A 25,853-nucleotide genomic window follows, 5' to 3' on the forward strand; every position below is an offset into this window, starting at 1 on the left:
ATAATGACTGTGGAACTATAGTTTATTTACCTACCTACATAGCTGGCCATGCAGTGGGGCAGTTCGGGCAAGCAGATTTGATTTTTAACAGGAAATCATGTTTCCTTTGTATCCAGTAGTTTCTACAAAAACATCAGCTATTTAAACAGTAAAGGAAGCAAAAGGAAGCATTAACATATTTTCTTAGGTCAGACTCTCCAGTTAGAAATTAAAAATGTATTAATAAAGCACACATTAAAATATAGTCTGAAAATATAAGGGTATGATGATATTTATTACATGTCTTACCTTAATCAAATGGAAGAATCTAAGACCCAGTACATTTCTGGCTTCAACTCAAAATATACTTGGACCAAAACTTCGGTTTCTTGTTAAATTCCTAGAGGAACAAAATTTTTAAAAGGCTTTTAAAGTCTATACCCAGTGGCAGATAAAATGGAGCAGTCACACTTCAATGTCTCTTTAGTGAATGCAGCTAGGAAGCTTGCAACAGCTACCGCAGAACTCTGAAAAGAAAGTAGCAGGTGGGCTGAAGGAAGCCCAGAACCTGAAACGCCACCCAAATCATGGTGTGTGCCATTTTGTTCCCTTCTACACTCACGAGAGGGTAGAAATCTCCCCTACCTTTCCTCTCCATCTCAGCTCAGCCACCTATAGAAGCCAGCTGTGGCAGTGAGGACCATTTTGGGCCCAAAAATTCTGAGGGAGGGGAACTTTGCTCTTTGGTCAGAGGAGTTATGGTCTCCAAAAGACATAGCAAATCTCTACTGCTTTTCTTTCTCTATCCTTCAGTCATTTGACCCAGGAGATGGGCATAGCAGCATGTGTGCATCTTATAAAGGGACAAATAACCCCAGCCTCCTGATCAGAAACTGAAATAAGGGAGCCCCAGGAAATCAGAGAAGACTGGGAGATCAGAGATACCAGCTTGGAGAGCAACACCTCAGACATCCCAAACTTGTTTTTTAACTCCTGCACTCATCCTCACATGGCACATGAATGGGCACACACATGCTGTGAGAACTGAATTGTGGGACAGACAGCCTCCCAAGTTCCAGACTGGTGATGGATGGTGCACATACAGGACAGAGGCGAACCGCACAGCAAAAGCTCTGAAAACTTAACTGATGATGTAGCCAAAACCCATAGAACTTGCAATATGAATACAGATGGGCTGACTGCCTACTAAAATAAATATGACAATATTCTATGTTCAATTTAAATGACATTCAAAGTCTCATAACATGAGGTCAAACACCCAAGATATAACCCCAATTTTTTCCTAGGTATACAAGGAACCAGGAAAATCTCAACTTGCATGAGAAAAATGCCAACACAAAGAAAAATAGATTCTGGAAAATACCTGAAAACAATATTAAAGTAATACAGAATGCTTCAACAAACAAAAGCAAAAAAAAAAACAAAAAAAAAACAAAAAAAAACCTCTTCAAATGAAAAGCGTCTGCACCACTCGTGGACTGTAGGGGAAGAGAACAAGAAGTCACCAAGAAGCAAGGCCTCCCTGAGAATCAGCACCATGTGCAGGCCACTGGGGGGACAGCCAGATGCCAGTCCCTTCCAGAGCACGGGTCAGGAAACAAGAGCCAACACACACACACACATACACACACACACTTGGGACAAAAAAAGTAAGTTTTGTAAGGTTGCTGAAAACAAAGCCAACATCAATCACATTTCTAAATACTGGCAATTTGGAACCACAAAAATTTTTAAATCATACCACTGAAAATAACTCCATAAAAACGAAATACTTTGTCAGGTGTGGTGGTGTACACTGTAATCCCAGCATTTAGGGGGCTAAGCCAGGAGGATTGGTAAGTTACAGAGGGAGTTCAAGTCCAGCCTGAACTGTATAGTGAGACTGTTTTAAAAAGACAAAACAGAAAAGAAGCCCTAAATATAAATCTAAAACATATACAGGATCTAAAACTACTATAAAATCCTGGTGAATTAAGTCAGAAAAGATGAAGCATGAGGATAGACCTACTGTATTCACACACTGGAAAACTCGACATGGTAAAAGATTTTAATTCTACCCAGACTAATCTACAGATGTAATGCAACTCTAATAAAACTCCAGGATTTCTTTGTAGTTACAAACAAGCTTACTTTAAAGTTAACATGTAAAGACAATAGAAGTAGACTAGCTAAAATTATTTTTTTAAATTTTATTTAAAGACTAAACAAAGAAGAAAATAGGTAGAAATAATACCTACGTTCAGAGAAAAAAATAAACAGTAAGAAATTGCTAGTTGATGTTTACATATTGTCGTTTTACAAATAGTTGTTCAAGGTACAACAGTGGAACATGTAACATGGGAATTTAAATAGCGAGGCTGCAAACAGTTCTGTTCAACTGTCCAACAAAAACTTAGTAACATTGTTGTCAATCCTATACACTTAAAACATACATGCAGTTATCCATATCTTCATTTATGTTTAGATTAAACAAACTAAAGCAGGTTAAAATCATTCTGAACGAAGAATAATAGTATTGCTGGATTTCACATCATGACACTCCATGATCAGCACTGGGTACTGTAGTATCATATTTTTTTTTGCTAAAATTATTTTTAAAAACAAAATTGAAGGAATTATGCTAATTTTAAGGTTTTAAGTTGCTTATCAAGAGTGTGCTCAGCACCTGTAAAAGGACCAACGCACGAATCAATGGAATGGAACAGCATCCAGAGACAGCCCCGTAAGCACGGCTAGCTGCTGGCTGACACAGGGGCAAAGGCAACACAACAAGCAGAAGACAGTCTTATCACAGAAGTGTTGGAACAAATGAGCATCTGTATGCATGCAGAAAAGAAAAACTGAAAAAATCCAAAATGATCTAAATCTCTCACCTTATACAAAAAACTAACTCAAAATGGATCATAAACCTAACTGTAAAGAATAAAGCTACAAAGCTTCTACAAAAACAGGACAAAAGCTCTGTGACTTGAAACTACGCAAAGAATTATTGTGCTAATACAACACAATCCATAAACTAAAAAATAATGAATTAAATTTTATTTGTTAAATACTAAAAGTGGAAAGACAGAAAAAATGTATGGCTATGCTTGCACACCATCATAAAGCCAAAAAACATAATCATCATAAACAGGGGACTATTCATACAGATTACAATACATATGTAAAACTTGTGCGTGTGCATACATGTATTTTAGATATATATGTCCTCCCATAGGACTATACCCCATCCATAATATGAAACTTAAAATTTTTCTAGTCCTTTGAGGATGAACTGAAATTAGCAATTTATTTCCAAATTACACAATCAAACAGCAACTCACTTCTAAAGGATAGTAAAACACAAAACTACTCATGTTGCAGTGGAGAAAGCAGGAAATACTACCTTACCCAAGTGATGATCCCCTCCCTCATGCATTCCCTGGAAAGATGGGAGAGAAGGACACTTCATTTTGGTATTACTCTCTAAAATCTAATACCTCAGTACAGCCACAAGGAAAAATATCACAAATGCAAACTGAGAGGCATTTTACAAAATATCTGATTAGTACTCAAAACTATCATGGTGATGAAAAATAAGGAAAGGCTGTGAAGTGTCACAGACTATGGCACAGTAAGCAGACATGACAAACGCAGTGTGGAATCCTGGACTGGGTTCCTAGAGCACTAGGAAAGTAGTAGGAAATCTGGAGCAATCTCAGTGTGAATCTGCAGTAGCAGCGATGCTGGTTTCTTATTGGTTTTGGTTTTGTAAAATGGTCACATTATGGGAAAGTTATGTCAGGGATAGTGGGACTCTCTGAAGTGCCTTTGTGACCACTCTATAAAATCATTTCAAAATTAAATTATTTTTTAAAAGGAGCCAAAGACTTGAACAGACCCATCAATAAAAAAGGATATACTATAATGTATGACAAAAAAGCATACAAGATGTAAGCTATTTGGAAAATATTAGAAGCACTATCAGATACCACTGAAAATCGATTAGTAGGGCAAAAATTTAAGAGAGTGATCATACTGAATGCTGTCAAGTACACGGAACAACTAGCACACTTCTATTGCTGATCATGGTACAAAATGGTACAGCCATTTCAGAAAATAGTTTGGTGTCTCTTATGAAATTAAATATACGCTTATCCTGTGACCCAGAATCCTATCCCTGTGTATTTGTATCCAAGAGACAAAACCCTACTCATAAATGCTTACATAACAGTAGTCTCTGCAGAATAGCCCCAAACTGGAAACAACTGAATGTTGTTTGATTAATGAACAGATAAACTGTGGCACACCTGTACAACTACATTCCACTCAGCAACAAGGAAGGAAGGAACACGGACACACACGGAACAACGTATACCCCTGAAGGCACCATGCTAGATAAATGCATGTGACCCATGCTTTAAACCCCACTTAATGACTGTTTCTTAAGATCTTAGAGTGAAAGGAGAGTGGCTGCCAGGGGAGGGGACCAGGAAAGGTGCAACTACACACTCATGCAGTAAGCAGTTTTTGAGCCAATGGAATTGTTCAACACAGAGACTGTGATGACAGTTATGTGAACCTACACACAGGCTGAAATCCATCAGCTATGCACAGGAAATACTAGTTTTACTGCATGTTCATTAAAAAATAAAATTTCTGGTATTTAAAAAACCCTTAAGTCACCAAGGCTTTTCTAGGATATATATTGGGTTCCACAGCTTGCAAAAATCCTATTGTCTTTTCTGCCTGCTTTTAAGGTAGAGCTGACAAGTTTCTCAGCTCATGTGAAATCAGTGGGGATCAATAGCCTACATATCCTCCAGACAGTGCATCACCTGCACAGGCACCTGATCTGCTAACGACCATAATCCCACCTAATTGAAGAGCAAATCCTGACACCTGCTTAGTGGGAACACAGAAGAACCACATTTAATTTTTTTAAATGAATACTGATTTTCAGTCAGTAGAGAACACCAGAGAGGAAGGAAAATGTGATTAATGCTAATTCAACTGCATAACGAACATTCTGAAAATAAAAAGTAAAAACAGTCACATATTTCCATTTCTGTTATTAGGTAAAAAAAAAAATAGTTGCTTTACTTGAATAAGCTGGATAAGGAGGAACAAAATGGAAACCAGAGAATACAGTATTGCAGAAGTAATTCTGTTCTCCTGCAAGAGTTTTAAAAATTATCCTATTTCAACTGGTATAGTAGTAACGTAAGTGTCCAGAGAGTTAATTATTATTACATACAAGTAGTCATGAAACTGTGAAGGCTATGCATTACAATAATTAAGTAAAACTAAGCACAGAGATAATACCTCCTTCAATGATTTTAATCAGATTTTCAATATATTTGATTCCTAAATATGTTTTAAAATATATTTAAGTATATTTTAAAATGCTTTAAATATGTATTTTTTTTTTGTCTTTTTCATTTTTATCGGTACCAAGGATCGAACTCACGACAGCCCCTTTAAATACATGTTTAAAAGTCGTGTTCACTCCCCTACTTCTACTAAAGTCAAACTCATTTTTACTATTTGAGTACCACCTTACTAGATGGGTAAAGTTAGAAATAATTACACAACCATGTTTTCTTTTCAAAAAGCCAGAGACTTTATTCTTTTAGAAAGCCAATCTGCAGTTGCACTAATTCCAAATGAAAGACAAAAAGCCTCTGGAAGAACATTTTAACCTGCAGTCCTTTTGTTCTCCTAGTATTACATTTAATTAGAAGTGAAATGACCATTGCTTGCAGAATTTGGGTTTCTTTTCCCCAGAAACACATTCAAGGGGGAAAAATAGCATGTGACAGCACATGCTTTCTAACTGGAATCACCTGTGTACAGTACCAACGCCAGTTCCTGAGGTCCACTGAAATTCCCACGGCGAATCTGTGGGCTCTGGCTCCCTATATTCACCGGTGTTCAATTTACTAACCAAGGCTGCTTCAGTCATCCAAAAGTGACTTCCAAAGACACAGCCGACTTGCAACAGTGTGCAGGGAGCCAGCGGACTTCAGGTGTCTCTCTGTGGGACTGTATTTAAGCAGTTCCTGTATTTCATTACCACAGAGGGGTTTTCTGCTTCTTAATACATCCAGAAAATCAATCAATCTCTCTCTCTCTCTCTCTCTCTCTCTCTCTCTCTCTCTCTCTCTCTCCTCTCCCCTCTTCTTCCCTTCCTTCCAAAGATTCCAAGAAAAAGGCTTTTTGTCTTCAGTGCCTGCAATAATAATGCATGGCACATAATAGGCTTTCAAATATGTGTTTTATCTAATCAACAAATACTTATTGAGTATGATAGACTAATGTTCTATATATCCTGGGATGATAACAACACATAAAATTCTTTGTTGTCATGGAGCTCACTATGAGTAAACAAATATGCATAACCTAAAAGAAGAGAGAACAGGAAGACAAACCAGCAGCTTCCAAAAGTGTGCAGGGTAATTAAATGGAAGGCAGATTCCGAGAGTCTAAACAACTAACAATGAGCTGAGAGAACCAGGTAACTGTCAGCCTATGACTTTTTCACTTTATAGTCAGAACAGAAGAACACACCAGCCATTGTAGTGAATGCTTGTAATTCTAGCACTCAGGAGGCTGAAGCAGGAGGATAGCCATTGAGTTCAAGGCCAGCCTAAACTACATACTAATATTCTGTCTCAAAAAATAAAACAGAATAAAAGAACTGGGACAAGACCAAATGAGAGCAAACAAAAGGAGTGGGTGTTCAGTCACCTGAACACCATTACATTCACTGATATATTAACACGCTTTCCAATTCACTGATACAGCTCCAATTTTTTCTAAAATCTCCATTTAATAAGAATTTTTAACCTATGAACTAAATCTGAGAAGATACTATACTTCCCTAGACACTGAGATCCTGAAAAAAAGATTTTCATAAATGAACCTTACCTCCTAACATTTACGGAGCATTAAACTATTCACTTCTATAAAATAAAAGCTACTTCTATAGGAAAAGCAACTCCCAATCTGCTAGATGCCCAAAACACGAGTTCATGTCCTCTAAAAATAATGAATTCTAGAAACAATGGAGGTTAAGAGTAGGCAGAACTTGTTGAGAAAAAGAAAGGGACAGAAGGGTGCTGGGGATTTAGCTCAGCGGCATAAGCACCCGCCTTGCAAGCAGGCGGTTTTGAGTTCAATCCCAGGTACCGATAAAAAAGAAAAAGACCAAAAAAAAAAAAAAAAAAAAAAAGAGAGAGAGAGGGAAAAAAGGGAGCCTGGAAAGTGGGTGGCCACCAACTCCCTTTCTCAAGGGTGTTTACTGAGCAAAGCCACAAGGTGAAGGGGTTCAAGGTAGGACAAAACTATAGTCAACCAGTAAGATTATATTATAGTATAGTTATTTAGGGAATACTAATTGGACAAAACTACAATAAATCAATAAATTACAAGTATAGTTGCCTAGGCAATATTGATTAAATGGGATCAAATGGAAAAGCAAGTCATATAACAAACAGGAAGGGGAAAGACAAGAATTCCTCTGGAAGAGGTGGGTTAGGGAGGTGTGGTCCTCCACCCCAAGGTGATCCATGCCAATTTGGAGGATCAACACTGCTGCTCCTCCCTAGGGGAAGCAGATAGAGTAGCTCTTCTTTTCCTGAAGTCTGGCCTTCAGTGAATGTGTCTCTAGCCACAGCTGTACTCTGGATGGACCTTTCCAGGACCAAGCCCTGAGGGACTGCCTGTCTGTAATACTACCATCTTCCTTCGCCCAAGTTAATATCATCCTAACAATAACATAATAGCCATTTCTACTTAAGCAAGTCAAAGGAACTCCCTCCATCCATTATTCCTAAAGTTCTTTCAGAACTGAAATTTTGTATAGTCTATTTCAGCTGTAGAGACTTACAGAGTTAGATTGATAAGAACTCATCCATTTGTGAAACTGCCAAAGAATCAAGAAGAGATCTTCAGGTTGTATGTACTGAAATTGAGAAGACACCCTAAAGGTCCTGTGTGACACTTATACTCTGCTGCCCAAACTTCTGTTCTAAGAATACTCAGATGCTGATAAAAAAAAAAAAAAAAAAAAAAAAAAAAAAAAAAAAGGTCTGTGATGCCAAGTTTAAAAGTATTGCTCGGGAAGATTACCTATAAATTTCACAAATCTACACTGATTCCAATCATCATTACTAAGGTTCACCAATGGCGCTTTGGGAAATTATATAATACAAAACAGTAACCTTGACTATTACTGAAAAAATGAAGAGTAACTGTCTTTAGGAGCTTTTGAACAACTGATAATAATCTTGCAGTTTTCTACAAAAAGTAGGTTGACATTCAGCACACAGTGGGAGTACAACAGAATAGTATGTAAGGAAGACTGATATTCTAAGAGTATTAAACAACAAGATAGTAAATCTCTCACTATTTTAAAAGTCTATCTGCAGAAAAGCCATACTGAAAAGTTTATTTTAATCTGCTACTGAGTTGGCAGTTTTTCACTATCAATGAATACCAGTTTAAAGCAACTGCTTTTTAAAAAATGGATAATAATTGCCTGGTCATTGATTCTGTGTTCATCCCTAGGGGAAAAGGAAAAAATTGCTATTTTATAAAGTAACTATATTTGCCAACCTGCCTATAGCACTTAAGAGTCTTTACTAAAAAGCAAAATGTAACATGATGTTTCTTAAACATTCGGAAAAAATTCCTCAATGGATGTCTGATTAAATCTTAAATTGTCATGAGTCTGGATTGTTAACTCAAAATCCGTCACTGTTCTGGGGGTAGAAAACAGCTGAGAAGAGAGTAAGTCAGTAAGTGCATACCGGCTTGCACAGTAATGCTGCATCTGCTTTGTTTGTTCTTCTAATACACTGCCGTATGTACACCGAGGAGCAGGGATGACACGGGTCCTCTTCACAAGACTGCCCTGGGGCCTACTACTATGCCTACCACTTAACCAGCACTCAAAATTATTTATTGGATAAACGAAGACTTTCAACAGCTGTGTCAAAACTAACACTTGGCTTCTTTAATCCAGTGTCTCCCTCCCATCTCTGACAGGCAAAATAATGTCCCTAAATTCCTTATCCTCTGGAGCCTAGGTTGCCTTACAGACAAAAGGGGCTTTCACTGGTAATTAAGGTTAAGGAGGGATCTTGAGATAAAGGAGGTTAGCCAAGTGGATCCAATTTCTTCACTGGGGTCTTTCTAAAAAGAACACGAAACAGAAAAGACAAGGAAGGTGAAATGCAGGAGGAGACTGTGGAGGCTTCACAGGGACCCGCGGGGTTTTGCTGGCTCTGAAGACGCTGGAATAAGACAAAGACTGAGGGTGGACTCCTGGCACTAAGAAGGACCTCACTCCACAGCCAGGAAAGCAACAGGGATCTTCATGCCGCAAACAAAAGGAACTGAATTTTATCAAAAACTCCGATAAGCAAGGGAAACGATTCCATCCTACAGCTGCCAGAGACCTGTGTTGCATGGCTGACCTGTAGAACTGCAAGATTAAAAGTTTGTTAGGCTGTATTGATCGGTGATGGCTACAACTGAAAATGAATGCATGTCATACCACCTCTGCTCCACAAATCTAAAATACCCAGCCGCTGCCACTGCTTCCCCTCCCTTTCCTCTCCCCCTCCTCCTTCTTCGGCAGGTTCTCATTATATAGCCCAGGTTGGCCTTAAATCTATAGCGATCTCTTGCCTCGGCCTCCCAAGTGCTAGGATTACAGGTATGAGCCACCATATCCCGCAGGGTACAGTTTCTTGTCATAGGCTTGACACTGCCTCAATGAAAGACCTAGATTCTGATATTCTTCAATCTGATTGTAGTCTGTTGTTCTTAACACCTCTATTTCATACTCCCACAATCTCTCAGTGGTAAGAAAAATGATGTTGAGAAGAACCTATTAATCATGAATTAGTAATTTCTAGCTATAGTGTTTTGTCGGCACTATCCAAAGAGTGTATCCAAAGAGCACCACAGAACTGTTAGGACAAAACTGCAAATTTCCTATCTCTTGCAGCATGCTGTACCAAGGCCATACACAAAAATGTGTTCTTAAAAAGCCCCATGTGTCAAATTCTTATTAACTTCTTTTCAAAGGAACAGCCTTTTGTTTTTAAATCTGGGAACTATTCCTCTGACTCTTTGTACTTATACACTTGCTCTAAAATATTAAAAACAACCTCATAAACAATCTGTGTAACATTAATTAGAGTTTTATGTAGTTAAAACAACAGCAGAGCAAGCCACAACACAGATGGCAGAAGACTTTCTCCTTGCCTGGTTGTGTCAAAGAACTGTTCTCCCATTTCGTGATAAAGGAGAAATTTGCCACAGGCTATCTAATTTACAAAACACAAACTAGTGAGGGACAGCTTTATTAAGGACCCTTTGTTCAGCAAAAATCTGGTTATTTCTCACTGTAAAGACTTTCCTTACTAAGCTGATAAAACCTAGCAAGTTTGCTCTGGTTCCAGGTCCGTAAATATAATTTCCTCTTGGGTAAGGTTCCCAAACTATTCTACATGTTAGACTCACCCCAGGAGTGTAAAACTCAAAGTTCAAACCCCACACCAGTTATACTGAAATGTCTGGGGATGAGACAGGTGTGTTTTTTCAAAGACTCCTAAGCAGTTCCAGTATGGTTTATTACTACAATCTGATGTAACATAGAACACTGAAAACCAGGAGGCTTGGCAGCTGACACTGGCTCTACTGACAGGAAGCCTGGTTACCTCTTTGAGTGGCTATGCCTCACCTGGAAAAACAGCACTGAACAAGTTATTTCTTATATTTAACATGTTGTCATCTAGGATAAGATTCTTTAATTCTTTTTCAAATACTAAATTGCCTTAGCATTTAAACTATGCCCAAAGTAAAAATGAAAAAAAAAAAAAAACTTGAAATCCATGCTTATTCCTGCATGATAACAACTTATTTTTATAAAGTATGTAATAGGTATAAATTCGGCTCTATTTCAAATGCAGAGATTTTTTTTTTTTTTTCCTTTCTTTCCCATCTTTTCCCCTTCTTCCCTTTTGCAGTACTGGGAATTGAACCCAGCGTGTTGCACTGAGCTGTATCTCGTCACATCCCTCCCTTTATTTTAAGACACAGTCTCTAAACCACTGAACTGAACGGGTGATCCGCCTGCCTCCCAGAATGCTGAGATTACAGGCAAGTCCACCACATCCGATTTGCAACTACTGAGATTTATGCTAATAGACACAATTCTCTAACCATATCCATACCAGGGTTATATTAACCCTGGTTTGTTTGCATTTACCTGAACACACACTAATTAAGAGAAGCAGAGTAGTTCAGAATCATCTTATACAAGTAGAAACCAGACTGATTTTTCAAAGTAATTATCTATAGAAAACCTGAGGTGAAAAGTCTACATGTAACATGTGACAGAATTTACCTGCTAAAGATTTTTAATGCCTAAGAGTAGAAAAGAAGGTTAAGTAGAATTCTCGAGTTTGATTAATAAAAACTAAGGAGACTGCATAAATTCTTTCATAAGTAATCTTTATCCTGTAAGATATCAAGTGTTTCTATCCATTTTCCAGGCATGACATTTTTCATTTTTCTAAACTATAAAAAAAATAATATTTACACATGGAAAAACAGTAAGCCTTTAAGAGATTAACTGGTCTGCCAATCGTCACAAACCTCCACGTAGATCTACCCCAACTACAATAAAAGCTTTTTGCAAACCCAAGTCCACTGTTTTCTATTATGTTATAGTCTGTCATTTTTTAAAATTTTATTTAAAGAAAGAAAATTTAAAAAACAAAATAGAAAAAATGAGAAAAAAGTAGAATGTAGAATTCAAGTTACAAAATTAAAGCATAAAAAGTGGCTAGGCACTCACACATTAACAGTGCAATCTCTTCTGTTCAATGATCTAATAGAAGTTTAGTAATCCGGTCATCTATCTTATACACTATACATACCATTACATCCTTTAGAGCACTTTCCTTCCCTTTCACTTTTACAATTATCTATTATACTTTTTGGATCCCATTATTCTGTCAGTTCTTATGTTTTACACTAACAAGACAATGTTATATTTACTAATGTGAGTCTTGTTCATTTCACTAATGAAGATATTCTCAAGCTGCCTCCATTTAGCTATAAAGGCCTCAAGATCACCTTTTTTATAGCTGAATAGTATTCCATTGTATTAAAAATACATTTTTTTTCATCCACTCTGCAGTAATGGGCATTTTGGTTGTTTCCAAGATTTAGCTATCATAAATTGCGCTGTTATGAACATGGGTACACATATATCACTGTGACATGACCTTCTCAATTTTTCAATATCCAGGAGAGAAACAGCTGGATTGAATGGAACTTCCAATCCTAGTCTTCTGAGAAATCTCCATACTGATTTCCACAGTGGTTGCACCAGTCTGCACTCCCACCAACAGAGGAACAGTGTTCCTTCTTCCCCACATCCTTGTGAACATTTGTTATCAATTGTTTTCTTGATGGCAGCCATACTTTCTGGGGAAAGATGAAATCTCAATGCTATTTTAATTTGCATTTCTCGAATGACCAGTGATGGTGAACATTTCTTCATATATTTATTTTTTTGGGGGGGGGTCTTTTTCGTTTTTATTGGTACCCGGGATTGAACTCACGACTGCCCGCTTGCAAGGCAGGCACTTATGCTGCTGAGCTAAATCCCCAGCCCCCTCTTCATATATTTATTTGGCATTTGTATATCTTCATCTGAGAACTGTGTGTTCATCTCCGATGTCCATTTTTGGAGAAGGTCTTTGAATTTGGGGGGCTTGATGTTTTATATGTTCTGGATATAAGTCCTCTGTCTGAGGGATTGTTGGCTAAAATTTTTTTTCATTCTGTGGGTTTTCTTTTCACTTTGTTTATGATTTCTTTAGAAGTGCAAAAATTTTTAGTAATATGAGATCCCAGTTGTTGATTGTTTGAAGTATTTCCCATGTGGTTTGCGTTTTATTCAAGAATTCTCTCCCTACCCTTATGTCTCCAAGATTTCTACCTACCTTGTCATCCAGTAGATTTAGTGTTTCTGTTTTAATATTTAGATCCTTGACCCATTTTGACTTTAGTTTATGGTGATAGGCATGGGTCTATTTTCAGTCTTTGGCATGTGGAAAGCCAATTTTTCCAACACCATTTATTAAAGAGGCTATCCTTCTTCCAGAGAACATGTTTAGCCCCTTTGTCAAATATAAGGTAGCTGAGTGTCTTTCTAGTGGTGTTTGTGTCTTCTAATCTGTTCCACTGATCTTCAGGTCTATTTCTTTGCCAGTTATGTTATAGCCTTTTATCTCCTCTATAGTTAAAGAAAAGCACACTGCATGTTCACAAAGACCTGACTCTATTAGCAACATTCTTTGGGACTGGGGATATTTACATTCCAATTTATTTTTAAAAAAAAACACTTAGCAGTTGGTGCAAATGTGCTAATAACATTTTTAAAAAGAAAAAAAGGGAAGCCCAAGAAGTCAATAAAATACAGAAACAGTATCCAAAGCAGTAGAAACATGAGATTAATGGTTACTTTCTCATACAAGATGACTAAACAGATATCAAATATCACTGCAAGTATCAGAGCAAGATTTAGCAGACCAATTTAGGTAAGATCACTTTTTATTACTGCTAGAATTTTCATACAGATTCTTATGTGAATGATCTTGGTAATTTTGACTAGAAATAGTATTTTTTCCCTTCTCCTGTAAGATTTAACTTAGGTTTAGAAAAATATATGACTCCCGACACACTTTACCTGGACTTCTGTCTCTTTGAGTATTCTAAGAGGAAAGACTCCTTTATCATGTCAACTATGTGAGTACCCTAAGCAATCCAAAAGTAGGTCAACAGTGAAAAGATATCAACAAATACATTTCTTGTGAGATTAAAAGCCTTGTCCTTCCTAGCATCAGGTCCATTACCCTGTTATAATATTAGAAATCCTCTTGGTAGAAATCTAGATTCATTCCAGTTAATTTAGGGCTCTCAAACTGTAAACATGGCCAACAGCCTACTGGGCAATGGCCTGCCTGGATTAACAGAATCTGGCTTAGGTGGGGAGAGGCATTCATTTCTGAGGCCAGGACAGACAAACTAAAAACAGACAAGGCCTCAGTACACATGGCTTCATCTCTGTGGAACAGTATTTGTTCCTCAGATCCTTTTCTCTCTTTCATTCCACAGCCAACAGTGAGGGACCAACTTGCTACACTAGCTATTTTAGTGTCTTCAAGAAAACACATAGTTTGAGAGAAGTTAGAATAATTTTAACTGTTAGGGTGCAAAAGGCCCAGACTCGCTGTAAAGGAAACATGATCGGTTAATGATGGTTTGGGAACAACGCCACTGCTAATGAAAATGACCTTTGTCTGAAGCATCGACTGCAATGCCCTAAACCACAACACAGCAAGCCCAACACCCAGGGCACAAGATTTAAGCAGCAGTAAGAGAGAAAAGAGAAGGCAAGGGGAAGGGAGGAAAGAAGGGGAAAAAGGCATAGTGTAAGCGTAATACTGGCACCGGACAGCATCTAAATGTTGTGCCCTAGGTGACAGAGTAGAAGCCCAGATCCACTAAGATACACAGGATTAATGATAGGCAAAGCAGGTTTTGTAGTTGTAGAAACCATGTGAGCAGAATTTGAAGTCTTCAATCCTCATCACATCATCATGGCTACCTGAATTGCAGTAAGAAGGAAAAAAAGAAAAATAGGAGAGGCTTGACATTTCACATGCATCATGGCAAAAGTTACTTTAGAAAAGCAAAAGCCTATAGTGTAATTGGAAATGTTTGAAGTGTTTACTGGGAGGTTTCAAAGGACAAAGACGGTCTGGAAATACCCTTCTAGCTGAACAACTAGAAAGTAGGCAAAATGTAGGAAATAGTTATTTTCTGACACTGAAAAGGCAGTACAAGGCTACTGCTCAGCAAAACCTATAACCCCAGACAGATGTCCACCAAGGACAGTGAGACAGGGTTCCAATGTTCTCCCTGGAGGTAATTTTTGACAATGCCATGGGGACAAGTAACCGCAAAAGAACCTAGCAGTGTTGTGATAGAAGAGACATTATCAGAGTTTGGGGAAGACAAAATGGTTGACCTTACAAGGAGGAGGAGGTTGAAATTTAGTATGTGAGTAGCAGGTCTGTACAAAGGAAGGGATTTTTAAAAAGCATAGGAGCTCTACTGGATCTCTGGATGAACACAATTCATATATGCAGACTGTGAAAACCCAAGAGGCAAGGTAAAATCAAAATCAACTTCAGGGAAAGAAAATTACCAACAAGCTATGTGATAAACAACTGATCTCACAAAGGGCCAGGAACTGTTCCTACTACTCAAAGTGGAAAAATCTTGCCAAACAGCAGGGTAGCCAATAGCAACTTCAGAAAGACCACGATTTAGAAGTGGTTAATTAGTCAGAGTAATGATTACTCTAGATTTACCCTGAAACTGCTTAAAAGTAAGTTATGCTGGGACCAAACATATCTGCAATAACGTAGTGCCTTACCAGAAAAGAAACTCTAGCATTCTTTAAAGTAAAACAATAAAATTCAGCAAAAAAACATAAAATTCACAATAATGGACACCAAGTCAAAGTGATTGGCTCTGTGAAGAAGCAATAAAAAGTGACTCAAACATCTAATGTGCCCTGAGTGCCTCCATCCAGAGAAGACTCTTTAAGAACTAGCTTTTGTCATAATCATTTTCTCACTGCTGAGACACCATATTCAACACCCACAAATTAAATGCAGCCAGGTTTATTTTGGCTCCCAGTTTATAGAGGGTTCAGTCCATAGCCCGCTGGCTCCAACATAAGCTGACACTGCAGAGTGACATGGTAGAGGACAAGCTGTTCACCTTACGACATCCAGAAAACAGAGTCAGGGAAAGAGTTGGGAAGGGAGATAAAACTGTGGTCACACCCACAGTGACCCTCTGCTCACCAGGCCCAGCTCCTGTCAGCCACGCAGCTATCACAATTCTGCAATCCAACTGCCTTCCAAAGGTCCAGCCTTGGATCACATTAGGCTTTAGGGGAAAATCCAGATATAACCATAGTGCGTTGCACTTTCACTCATGAATACTTCCCCTTTGCTCGTGTGGCTTTGTATATTTTCACTACAATAAGTCCTAAGCATGAGGTCAGGTATCTGCTGAATCCTTTAAGTCTTTCCTCCCAGCCAACCACTAAACCTGGAGCTGGTACAGGAGACTGCTGACAACACTAAAATTTAGTACTCAGTAAAAATCTCTTTCCAAATGTTGACAAGGTATCTTTTCAGAAAAACAAAAGCTGAGAGAATTTGTCACCAGTAGACTTGCAGAATGAAAAATGTCGAAGAACACATTTGTGCAAGGAAAATAAAAGTGATACCAGACAAAAACATGGAATGAAGAACATGGAAATGAGGAAACGTGTGTATAAATATAAAAAATGCTTTCGTTCTTTTTTTTAAAAGCCTTAAAAGAGGACTGTTCAAAGCAAAACACAGCAGTCTACCATGGGATTTAGAACAAATGTAAAAATAAAATGTGTGGCAACATTTATACAAAGGATAGGATGAGGAAAATGAAAGTATATGATCAATCTCACATTTTATATGAAGTGGTGTATCATCTGTAAGGACAATAAGATAATTGAAAGATAAATATTATGCTCGAGCAGCTACCAAAAAAGAAATAAAACAGGCACAGCTTATACAACAATAGTACAGATACAATATAAAAAGTACTTAATCCAAAAAAATGCAGGAAAAGAGGTGAAAAAAATTATGGGGCCAACAGAGATAGCTAGATGACAGACACAAGGCCAGTCACCTCAGTGATCACATTAAATGCCAAGGGTTAGCTCTTGACTAAGATGGACCGTCAGACTGTATGTGCACAGAGCAGGGCCCAATTATCAACTGTCTACAAAGAACTATTTTAATCAAAAAATGTGGAAGGGTTAAAGGATTACACAGATACTAGGCTATCACTAATAACTACAGTAGCCATGTTAATGCCATATAAATTATAGCAATAATATTACCAAGGACAGTCATTTCATAACAATAAAGGAATCATTTCATCAGAGTAGATATACAACATCCTACACTAATAACAGCTTCAAAATACAGAAGACAAAAACAGAAAAATTTAAGTAGATAACTCTTGTCATTATTATCAAAGGTTGTAAAAAAAATTTGTTTCTCTATAATTGACTGAACAAGTAAATAGAAAATTGGTAAAGACTTAGACTTCAAGCTCAGCGGCGTAAGTTCCTGCCTGGCAAGCAAAAGGTTGTGAGTTCCATCCCCGTTACAAAAAAAAAAAAAAGATTTAGACTTCAGATGTCACATGCACATGAATGAATTCCCCAAGAAGAATGTAACTATTATGTATGGCAAACATATACTGAAAGAAAAAATAACATTGCCCAGCCTGTTGGCACATGCCTGTAATCCCAGCAGTCGGGACATGAAGGCAGAAGGATGACCCAGGTTCAAAGCCAGCTTGGGCTACACTCAGTAAGACTCTGGTTCCAAAACAAACAAATTGATATTTAGCAAACAACTTCATCTAACTGACACTTATAGAACATACTACACAACAAGTATACATTACCCAAAAGACTTCATTCTGAGTCACAAAACTATTCTCAGTAAGTTTCAAGCAGTTAAATTATCTAAGACATAATCTCTGATCACAACGAAATGACATAATTAAAATCTGAAAAATAATACCTGTAAACTAAAGGAAACATAACTAACGCTTAGAAAAGAATGAATACCTCAAAACAGTGACCTAAGCTTTTACCTTAAGAAACTGGAGAAGAACAAGTTAAACCTAATCAGTCAAGTATAACCTGTTCTTCTGTAAGGGGAGTACAGAAAAAGACAAGCTAGAACAGAAATTAAATAAAACCTAGAAAAGACAGAAGTCAGTGCAGTCAAGAGCTGGTTATTTGAGACAGGTAAAATACAAAATGGAAAAGCCACTCAGGAACAGCTGGTAGATCCTCACAATCATGCCAGACCCAACAATCATATTCCTTAGTATTAACTTAAATGAGTTGGAAATTTATGTTCCTACATTTATTGCAACTTTATTTATAATTGCCAAAACTTGGAAATAATCAAGATCCCTAAGCCCATGTAGGGACAGATAAATTGTGGTACATCCAGATAGTGGAAAATGACTCAGTGCTACATAAAAGTGAACTACAACTGCCATGAAAATACACAGGGGAACCTTAAATATGTGCTGTCATGTAAGAGAAGCGACTCTAGAAAGGCTACATTCTGTATGATCAAACTCTGTGACACTGGGGCAAACTATGAACAGTGAAAAGATCAGAGACTGCAAGCTGAGGGGGGTGTTCAGGAATGTAAAACTATTCTGCATGATACTGTAATAATAGATCCATGTCATTAGACTTAATCCCAACCCTGGACTTTAGGTGAGAACAGCGTGTCAGCGTATGTTCACAAACAGCCCACTCCGGTGCTGAATGCAGACAGTGCAGGGGCTGGGGGCAGGGGCAGGGATACAAGGGAACTCTTGCGTTTTCCCCTCAGTTTTGTTGTGAACCTAAAATTGTTCCAGTAAAGTCTATGTAAATGTTTTTAACTCAATGAAAACAGAAGTTGGTTCTCCTGAGAAGGGCAAAACTGCTATGTAAGTAGCCAAACTAAGCAGGAAAGCAGAGCTAAGAACTGCTATATGGTTTAAATCTAGAATGTCTCCCAAAGACCCTGTGTTCAGAGGCAGAGCTTTGCGAAGGCCACTGGATGGATTGCAGAATGCTTTATATGACATGGGCAGGTAGGCGGATCCCTGAAGATGCAACCTAGAAGAGTGTATCTCACTCCCCAGACAGTCCTTTTTCTCCTTGCTTCCTGGTCACCATGATGTATGCAGCCTCCCTCTACCCTGCCCTTCCGGTCTTAGATCCAGGCAAGCATGTACATACCCAGACCTCTGAAACCCTGAGCTGAAATAAATCTTTCCTCCTTTAGGTTGTGGGTTAGGGTACTGTGTCTCAGAAATCAGAAAGCAAGTAAGACACGCACACTGCCAATATTACAGAACAGAGATAAAACAACAGACATGCTGGTAAATGCCTGTAAGACCAGCACTCTGGGAGGCTGAGGCAGGAGGATTACTAAAGGTTGAGCCCAGTCTGGACAATATATTAGACCCTATCTCAAAATAAAAAAGGGCTGGGGATGTGCTCAATGTGAACGAAGGCTTTGAGATCAATCCCCAGTACACTGGTGGGGGGTGGGGTGGGGGCTCTAAACACTCCTGTAAATAACAACAATCCAAGAAATATACACGCCTCTTGCACCAATAATAATAAGATAACAATATTTAATACCCTATAATTTATTAACATTCAAATCAACATGAACAGAAACCTAACGTATGACTATATGTTTATATTAATTGGGATTTTTTTGGCCTTTAAAAAGTTTTGGGTTTTTTGTTTGTTTGTTTGTTCTGAATACTGAACCCAGGCCCTTGCAGGCACTTTACCACAGAAAAATACTCCATATTTGGACAAGTAAATGTATCTATCATATCCTATAAGCCACAAAAAGCACTATAGCTTATAATCTATGTCATGGGTGATTCCTTCAAAAAACAGCTTTAGGGGCTGGGGATTTAGCTCAGCGGCATAAGCGCCTGCCTTGCAAGCGCACAGTCGTGAGTTCAATTCCTGGTACCAATAAAACAAAAAAACCCAGCTTTAATTATAATCAAAATTCAAAAAAATTTAAAACTTTGAAGTAAAAAAAAATTCTGGGAAATACATGGCTACTAAAATGTACTAACTAGAATTAAGCATTCAAATAGCTCTCCTATGATAAAACTTCTTTCATTCCTTAAGCACCTAACTTTACAAAAAGCAGCTTACATTCTTTTTTACTAATATATCTCAGAATATAAATTAATTCTTTACTTTTCAGAATCAATATATTCAGATTTCCTCCCTTAAACTGCCTAACCTTTGATTAGTGTAATAATTAAGGCAATTTAAAATTGTGTGCTACTCTGTGTTTTGCAAGCTCTTTCACTTCGGCTTATATAACTCAGTAAGAACCCAATGTGATGGCAGGTAGGCAGTTCTCACCACTTAAACAGAGGAAAACAGCAGGCTTAAGAGACTAAGTGCCTTGTCTTTGATCACATGTAACTGGAAGGCGGCAGGGCTAGAGTTAATTAGAACCTTAATCACAATACAGTTCACTTTCTACACATTACCACAGGGCTTCAGGCAACTGTAACACACAGAAAGGAGCTAGAAAATCAAGTAACTATGCCCTCTATACAAATGGAGGGTAAGTCAATTACCTGCAGGTAAAAGAGTTAAGAATTATTGGTTACAAGAAGATACAATTCAAATTTGTTCACTCTCTCTAAACTTCTCACTACTCCAATATTTTCTTTTCCCCGAAGAAATGCTTAATAACTGTTAGCTGTATGGCTTTACGTGACAGAAAGCTCTGAACATGGCAATTAAACAAAGTATACTGTGACTCATTAAAATATAACTAAATAATGGGTTAAAAACTCGAGAGCAAGCCAGTGCGATGGTCCAGACCTGTAATACTAGAGCCTCCCGAGGGTGAGGAAAGCTCTGGCTACCCTGGGAAACACAGTAAAACCCTGACTCAAACAAAAGTAAAACTACCTGTCAGGCTCCACTCAAGACAAGACTTTCCCAGCACCCAAACTGTGTTTTCAGCCGCCACTGTTCCGCCCCAGCACGAGAGCTGTCCTCGGCAAACAATGGGCAGGATGTCATAAAGAAAAGACAAGACTGAACACAGAATCTTCCAACACCAGGACTCCCATACATTTACATCGGAAGCCCTGAGAACTTTCATCACTGAGGCAGTAGACACTCGGAAAACTCTGACCAGGGATGTTTGCTCAGATCTCCTCACTTCAAGTCCCCAAGCCCCTTACCACATACCATGCCTCATCTGCTCACTTAACTCTCTTGTCCGAGCCCTATAAAAGGCATTGCTTTTCTCTGTACCACACAGACGGCCTCTTCACCCTTTGTATGCCTGCACCCAGGAACGATAAATTTCACTTACATAGCCTTTACATAGCCTGATGGTCCCTGCTGGTCTCTGACTCATGCCATTTCTTATACTACCCAGCACCACAGTACAACCACGGCAGACACTGTACATGTCTTCTCCAGCATCCAAATCATAACTCTGAGGGAAGCAACTTGGACAACTGACTTACATCTAGGGTAGGCCTATCCTCACTGCCAGATTTTGATTTCAAAGTAAGAAGGGATCAGCCAGTGGCACATAAGATTTGCTCTGGATTAAGCTAGTTCTTTCTCTTAGGAGGAAGCCAGACTTTTTCACCCTTACAGAACATATGGTTCCTTCTTGGCAACCATTATCCAATTACAAAGAGAATCCTGCCTTGGAATAAAGCCAGCACTATGCAAAACAAAGTGGAATAAAGACAGAATTGGAGCCTTTGGTGTCTTCATTAAGGTACTGAATGAGTAATCTGGAAACCTATTTTTCCTTTCAACTCCAGTAATGTTCAACTAATAAACTTCCTTATTGTGCAAGGCTTTTGACTAGGCTGTTTGATACTTAAAGCTGAAACAAGCCTAACTGAAACAGATGTTGAGTTGCTGAGATATCTAGCTAATGGATACCAAAGGTGTCTATAAACCAAAACACCCTCTTGGATTTTTGAAAAAAATTTAGGAATACTTTCCATTAGTAAGTAATTTATATCTAATAATGCAAAGTAATCACTTACAAATTATTGAACCAACCTTAGAAAAGAAATGGAACAACTCTATGCTTGCCTGCCTATTGACTTATTCATACGCTGTGGCCATCCCTGTGAGACCTGGAGAGAGGTGTGAGGGAGGAGAGGTGTCACCATTCTGTGCTGCAGGCCCATGGCAACAACTGAAGTGAGGAAGTGGATGAAGAGCTCCGTCTAGAAGTATTATTAAGGTCCAGGTCAGCCCTGCTAAGTGAGCCTGGTAGTATTAAGGGCTTACTTAGTGGGCATTAATTTTTAGGAATAATTTCTGGGTGCTCAAAGGCAGAAAACGCTTCCAAATTCTACATGATATTAAAAGGGATAAAGCTGCAAAGACATCAGAGAAGATGAACCTTAAATTTCAAATTGCACTACAGTCTTTGCTTTTCTCTGATTCCACTCATTACATTCTGTGCCTCCTTTACGGCATTTGCTCTAATTACAACTTAATTCTGCCCTTCCCATCGTGTTCCCTGAAGCTTCCTCGTGTGTTACATGTTTTCTCTCCCCCAACTCCACATACTACAGGGACTGGACATGGGGAAGGTTTCCTCCTCACTCCTGGCCCATCCTAGACCATTCTCCCTCACTCTTCCCTAAAAACATCCATGATAGAATCTGCAGTCATCCGGCCATAGCCTCTCACCTCCCCTGGCCAACCATCAAACTCTCCACTCCACCTCTTACAATTTTAACTGTGTGCTCATTAACCACCTTGGCCTTATCCCTGGCATGAAGCCTGGGACCCTCAGCACCCAGAGTCTACCCACTCCTTGCTCACCAGGTCCTCAACACCCTCTTTCTTCCAGGGATCCCTTTCCATCCCTGTTTTGGATGCTCTCTCTTACGGTCAAATCTTACAGCTTCTTGGACTTCCGGGAGAACATGGTGGATAGATAACAGCAGCTATGGAGGCTCTCTGAGATACCCAGCTTAGAATCCAGGAATGGTGCAGTGTGAGGAGTCCTAAGCAAGGAGAAATATACCCTGCCAACCCAGGAATGAACTAAACTGAGAGAAACCAACTGGAAATGCAATCCTGGTGCTATAATCAAAACAGATAAAATCTCAGCACAGAAGCTGGAACTCGTGCCTCTGGAAACAGAGGCTTGAATTTCCTGCCGCCCCTGCTGCGTCCAAATTGGCACAGCAGGGACAGAGAGGCAAGACCTCTGAGAGTGGGAATCGGCATACGGAGTTGAGAGCAGGACTGGCGGGGAGCTCTGCATCGACCTGCGGTGAGTGAAAGGAATGGGGACCCTTCCATAGACTAGGGGGCTCCAACAGAGGACATTTTGGGATGGGGCAAACTAGCTGGAACAGGACACTGCAGTGACTTTAATCGCATATTCCTCTCTCAAGGAGGATTGGTGGGGAGCACCTGGCCTGGGTGACACTGCGGATTAAGACCCAGTAGGCTAGCCCAAACCAAGTACCAGCACCTGGCGGTGCACCCTAGCAGTGAAGTCTTCAGCAGGTTGACTGACGTGGAAGGGCGGGCCCAGCATAGGCTGCCCTGGTCTGTGTTTCCTTAGTACACTGCAGTGGGTGGGAACACCTAGCCAGTACGATTCAAACAAACTGTAACCGACAAATAAAGGAATTGGGCCTCCTATATATGCTTGCATGGAAGGAACAAAAAGTATGGGAAGAGGGAGCAACAAGAAAGAGTCCTCAGCTCCCAATCCTGAAAACACTGATCCAGGAAAGATAAATGCAAAGGAGAATGAGAACAGAAAACATGCAATATCAGACACGGCACCAACAGGCATAAAGCGATATCTCTGGAGCCTCATAGATGAGTTCAATAGTGAAGTATTTAATGGCCTAAAGCAAGATATAAGTAGAATAGTTAAGAGAAATGCTAAGCACCGCCCAAGAAAAAAACAGATGCTGGAATGGAAGAACAGATAAAAAGGGGAGAACTGTTTGATGGAGAAAATAGAGAAAACATAGAATATGTGAAGCAGGTTCAAAGAGATTATCAGGAAACTAAAAACTCTATTGAAAGCTGGCATAACAGCTTGAAAGAAACTAAGGATAGATTATCAGAACTGGAGGACAGATTTGTAATGTGGGAGCCCCCCAAACTTCTTAAAAATAACAAGGAAACAGCAATAATACAAAGGCTAGAAGATGATAAGAGGATCTATAACTTAAGAATTAAGAACGTAAGAAAGAAGTAGGGACACAAACAAATGAACTACAAAGGCTATTCACGGAAATAATCCAGGAGAATTTCCCTAATTTAGCAAAAGGTAAAGATACTCAGATGTATGAGGCATACAGGACTCCAGACACCTACAACCCAAACAGAATTATACCCAGGCATATAATAAACAAAATTCCAGAAATCCAATATAAGAACAGAATATTAAAAGCCGTCAGAAACAAGAAACAGATCACTTACAAGGGAACACCCATCAGAATTACAGCAGACTTCTTGACACAAACCATCAAATCACAAAGAGCGTGGGGGGAAATAATTCAAGCTTTGAAAGATAACCTCCAGCCAAGATTGATATATCCTGCACAACTGTCCCTAGAAATTGATGGAAAAACAAGGTGCTTACAGGATAAAGAGGAACTAGAGGAATTTGCAACCACTAATCAACTCTACAGAGAATACTGCAGGATAGTCTAAAAAAGAAAAATAGCAAGATTCCAGAAACAGTGGCAGAGAGGCCACAATGAATGGAGCAGAAAGCAAAATGAAAAAGACAAACTGACAAAAAATGACAGAAAAAGAGCTCAACAGAAATGAGGCAGAGAAGGTTGGATGGTAGGAATAGCTATTTTGGAGAAAATAAGACATCATAATAGCTAATCCTGATTTAATATCATCTTGTTTTGAAGTCCCATCAAGCTTTTGTTCTTCTGTCTCCATTGGTCTTAATGTGTTATATCTTATTGGATTTTATTATATGCGATAATATAAATAAAAGCTTTTATAGACAAGGAGATTATACAGAAACCATTGTTCATTTTCTGTTAGTTGATTCTAAATACCCTGTAATACTGTCATTCTCTTGAACGGTTTTACGTTGTCTTGATATGTTTGATGCTACAGTATATGAAGTTATACTCAAAGATTTCAAGGAAAGAGACACTATGGTAACTACTTTTATGTCAGGATATCTTGTGGTGAAACACTATTTTGCTTAAATGGTTATGTTTTGACCTGTGCTGTTTTGTTATGTCCTCTTTTATCTCAATCTCCTTTTTTAATTATTTACTTTCTTTTTAATTAAGGGAAAAATAAATAAAAAATAGCAGGATATATTATAGTAACCCACTTTGATTTCCTATTAACTTGATTTGAAACCCTGTATTGTTCTCCCCATCCTGTTTTGACTGATTTTCCTCTATTCTGTTTTGCTTGATAGTACCAAGTTCGAGAGTATAGGCAACAACTGTGAAGACAATAAGATTCATTATGATGCCCATCCTGGTTTGACTATTATCTTCTCTTGAATTCCTGTAATGTCTCCAATGTTTTGGTTTTATTCTTTACTGTTTTGTTCAATTTTATCGTAACTGATGATATAGGCAATTCTTTTTAAGATAGCAAGAGGCATTATGATAACCATTGTTGATCACCTTATTTTTTGTTTTTACATTATCTATTATGTCCATCCTTTTGCTTTGACTGACTCTGTTCTGATATGTCGCATTTGGTTTTACTCTCTTCAGAAAAAGTAATAAGAACTGTGGAAGTAATAAAACCCAAAATGTGTAATTGTCATTGTACAAAAGAAAAGAAAGTGCTCTAACGGTTATAACTGCATATATGTTTAAGTGTATAAGATAGATAACCATATTACTGAGTGTTTTTTGGATCACTGAACAAAACTGTTTGCACTCTCACTGAAAGTCCACTTTATATGCTTCAATTTTGTAACTTGAACAACTATTTCTAAGATGAGAATATGTAATCTATTAACTAGTGATTTCGTAGTGTTTATTTTTTAAATTTTGTATTACTTGTACCCTTTTTGTTTTTTTCCTTAAATAAAAAAAAAATTCAATACAGAGAGGTCCCATATGCT

At 38.4% G+C, this 25,853-nt stretch overlaps 1 protein-coding gene across 3 annotated transcripts in view; it reads right to left on the reverse strand.

The window, feature by feature from the left end:
* Nucleotides 1–25,853, reverse strand: part of Glce (glucuronic acid epimerase) — a 79,418-nt gene that overhangs the window by 43,002 nt on the left and 10,563 nt on the right. Inside the window, exons 2-3 of one of the 3 annotated variants that reach the window (XM_013144075.2) lie at nt 289–379; nt 35–137 (exon numbers count right to left, since the gene is read on the reverse strand). The exons of 1 other annotated variant lie outside the window; for it this stretch is intronic. The gene's annotated coding sequence lies outside the window, so the exon portion shown is untranslated. The remainder of the gene's footprint in view (nt 1–34; nt 138–288; nt 380–25,853) is intronic. One more of the 3 variants, XM_003480208.5, reaches the window with a different exon arrangement.

The sequence above is a fragment of the Cavia porcellus genome, unplaced genomic scaffold, assembly GCF_034190915.1.
Source record: "Cavia porcellus strain 051 isolate PalLab524CR breed Dunkin Hartley unplaced genomic scaffold, mCavPor4.1 scaffold_10, whole genome shotgun sequence".
Lineage (NCBI taxonomy): Eukaryota > Metazoa > Chordata > Mammalia > Rodentia > Caviidae > Cavia > Cavia porcellus.